Source organism: Myotis brandtii, unplaced genomic scaffold (genome assembly GCF_000412655.1).
Source record: "Myotis brandtii unplaced genomic scaffold, ASM41265v1 scaffold395, whole genome shotgun sequence".
Lineage (NCBI taxonomy): Eukaryota > Metazoa > Chordata > Mammalia > Chiroptera > Vespertilionidae > Myotis > Myotis brandtii.
In genome coordinates this window covers 3,596,540-3,600,448 of record NW_005365155.1, presented here as the reverse complement: position 1 = coordinate 3,600,448, position 3,909 = coordinate 3,596,540, and positions in this window count along the sequence as shown.

Here is a 3,909-nt window from a genome sequence, read left to right as displayed (position 1 = left end):
CGGCCAGGGATTTGCACATTGAGCTCACGGAGCTTTATAAGATCACGTGAAATGCGTAGCTCCCTTTAATGGTCATCTCTGCCCATGTCAAGCTTACCCGATGTTACATTTGAAATAGGTTATAAAATATTTCAGGCCACAGAGAGGCACAAAGGGTGCTCTGAAGGGCGCGGCAGGCCACCACTCCGTTTAAAACACCGTTACTGCAGCCGGGGCCTCCTCTACCCCCTGCGGCCTCATGCTCCCTGCCTCGTCATTGCCCGGAATTCTCACCAAAGGTTACCGAGTCCTGAAAAATACCCCAATTCCTTACTGTGCCAAGGGAACTCTCTAGGGCTCCCTATTGTCTACTTAGGTTCTTTTGAAGTGCCTGAGTCTAGAGCTTGTCACGCTATTTGTGAACTTTTCTTTAGGGTGAGATTAACCTGGCGGGGGAGGAGATAGGCAGAGGCGACCCGATAGGAAGCCTGCAGCCGGGGAAGGGGCTGTCCTGTGACCGTGCTGTCCTTGCCCCCGGGCCTGAAGGTGCCTTGAGGGCTCCCTGCCTCGCTTCAGTGTCACCTGCCTGAAGAACTCCCAGCACTTCCCTCGGGGCTGTGTGTGGACATGATTTCCCTCCTCTGGCTGAAGAGTCCTTCAAGGTCAGAAGACAGAAGGAGAGCAAGAAGGGTGACCGAGACTCCTGGCTCCAGGCTTCCTCACGTCCTTCCTTGGCACCGATGATAAAAAATGAACAGGGCCATGACTGACAAGCGCAGGGGGATAATGTCGCCAACGAAAGGTGGAGAGAGAGGCCGCGCCCTAAATCAGGGGTTCTCAAATGTTGGTGCATGTCAAACTCACCTGAGACTTGTTAAAGAGGTAGGTCCCAGGGTTTGGCTGAGACTTAATGACCCCCAGTTCCTAAGGGGGAGCGACTCTAATGCACCAAAGTTTCAGCATCGCCGCCACCACCGCAGCAGTTCTCAGAGTCCTTGGAGTTGTCTTCTGTGTGTGTTGGGGGATGGGGTGGGAGACGAGTGGCTGTGGGGGTTGGAGTGGGAGGGCATAGGTTCTAAAGTCATGTGAAAATACATTACCATTGGAAAACCACCTGATATCACTCAGAAGATCTATATATGTAAAAGGCTACTATGCTAAGTGCCCGACCGTCTGACCGGTTGCTATGATGCACACTGACCACCAGGGGACAGACGCTCAACGCAGGAGCTGCCAAGCTGCAGTGACTTGGCAGCAGTAGTTCTCGGATGATGCACCCTGAAAGCAGAGAGGAGGGAGCCCGATTTCTTGCGGGGCCATTCGATTCTGTCTTATGTTGTTGCTGGGGCACTGTTGCCCGGAATCTGGTTTATTGTATACTTGCATTTGTGTCCCACACCCTGTACAGCAACTTTGCAGAGTGCCCTCTCACACTCCAGGACCCCCTTGGGGGATGTTGGAGAGCTGGTTTCGGCCCGATCCCTGCAGGCCAGGCCAGGGGACCCCACCTGCCAGAGGGACCCCGTTTACTCAGCAGATGCCGGGGAGGGACCATAGGAGATGGGCTCCAGGACGCGTCCGGCCCATCTCGCCCAGTCCGACCCCACCAGCCATTTTCTAATTAGTTTCCTTTCAATGTGCACGAATCCGTGCACCGGCTCACTAGTACAGTATAAATGTTTTTTTTCTTGGGAGGGGGCTGTGTAGAAATGTCAATATAATGTGTAATGCTTACGTGGTGTATACTATATGGGGAATGCATATGCAAAACAGGATTCTACACCAAGCATGTCAAACTCAAAGGCTAACACGGGCCAGATAAACAGGGTTTACATTGATGTGGGCCGCAAGAAAACAAAAGCTTCAATTTTCATAGAAACGTAGATTTATTTTGATAGAGACATGCTGAATACAAAGGGCTGAAATAAATGATTGTTAACATAAAATAATAGAACATTTTAATAAAAGTAATATTTTTTCTTGAACATTCACTTACCAGGCACTGAATAACTGCACAAATTAATAAGCATAACGCAAATGAACCTATTTTTCTTGTTCTCCGAAAGTGAAATATTTCCTGGTGCGCACACCAGTCAGTCCAAGACTAATGATGTGGCCATCGGCTGCGCAAATTTTCCCTGCTAGTGTTAGTGGAAAGAAATGGTGCACCTGCGCGTATGGCGCATAAGGGAAACGAATGCAACACGATTATAGTAATCAGTCATTAGCGAACATTGTAGTTCGTTATTAATAACTATGTATAACAGGATATTGTAAAAATTAAGATACAAAATTTTTATTAAAACGTTTCTTGCATACTGTTATATTGCCTGGGCCGCAAAAACATTTGTTGTGGGCCGCATGCTGCCCGAGGGCCGCGAGTTTGACATGCTTGCTCTACACTATTTTAACTTATGCGGGAAGAGTATCCCTCGAAGTCGAATTTGAGTAAGTTAAAGGCTCCCGCTCTCTGACCCAGTGACAGGAGAACAAGACCATCTCCATTTTACACTTACGAGGGGGAGCCTGGTCAGTTAAGGGACTTGCCCAAGGTGACCGGCTTGTGAGTGCTGGGACTGTGATCTTTGCGTTTTCCAGCATTTCCCTGAAGGGTCAAGTTCAGGGCCTGGGATCCCAAACATCTAGTTTGGAAGACGATATCCTGAGATAAAAGCGTGGGTGGTGGGTGGTGTGCTATCAGCAGAGTGCGACCCAAAAGGACTAACAAGGCTCGAGGCCGTGATATGAGGCGGAGATAGTGTCCCATCTGAACCGTAATTAATGACCAAGGTCACTTAAATAGCTTTGTTTCCTTCCCACAGCAGTTACCTTTACATCTTCATTTTAATAATTTTTAATAAAAAAGAAAGTCAGTCTTTCAGAGGAAACAGACTTGCCCAAATAGAGGGGGAAAAAATCTCAGGAAAGGCCTCCTTCTGCACCTGGAAATCCGAAACACCCTGGACCTGCAGTGGGAGGTGGTCCCAGGTGCCCACTGACAAGGGTGCCCAGGAAGCGGTCTGCCCCTGCGACAGGTTAGGCATCACCCGGAGGGGCTGTGCTAGGCTCGCTGCAGGCCTGTGTCGGAGGCTGCTGCTAACGTCTCCGTTCTGTGAATTGGGAGTTGGGTGCTTTGCCCAAAGTCACTGGTTACTCTGTACAGGGATAGATTTGAGTGCCTACTATCTGTGCTAGGCACGTTTCTAGGCATCCTACATGAATTAACTCCTTTAATCCTCATACCCACCCCATGAAATAGGTGCCATCACTATGCCATTTTAGTAACTGGCTGGGTTCACACAGGGAGTTGGTGAGCCCAGGAAAGGAATTCAGAAGCTCTGGCCTCAACCCTTAGTCTACATCACAATCACCTGAAAGGCCTGAAGACAGTGCTGGGCTAGGTTTGGGGGAATGCCCTCGATTTCCATTTCTGCAAGTTCCCCGGGGATGCGATGCTCCTAGCCTGGGCAGCTGGCTTTGAGAAGCACTTAATCACTGCGCTACAAACCCTACTGGCCACCAAAGTACACGTGTTTGTAAAAAATTCTGAGAACTATTTGCAAAAAAATTAAAAATGATTCCTAGCCCTAGCCGGTTTGGCTCGGTGGTTAGAGTGCCTGGGCCTGTGTACTGAGGGGTCAGGGCGCCATGCCCGGGCTGCGGGCTGAGTCCCTAGTAAGGGGCGTGCAGGAGGCATCTGATCCACGATTCTCTCTCTCATCATTGATGTTTCCATCTCTCCCTTCCTCTCTGAAGTCAATAAAAATACATGTTAGAAATAATGCTTCCTAGAATTTCTCCCTGTGGAGACTTTCGCTGCAGCTCCATGCTGGTCAGGCAGGTCAAACAAGATCACAACGTGTCCTTCCGGCCGAATCCTGCAGCCCAGGCCCCCTGCACCCGGGCCCCTTGCACCCGGGCCCCCTGCAC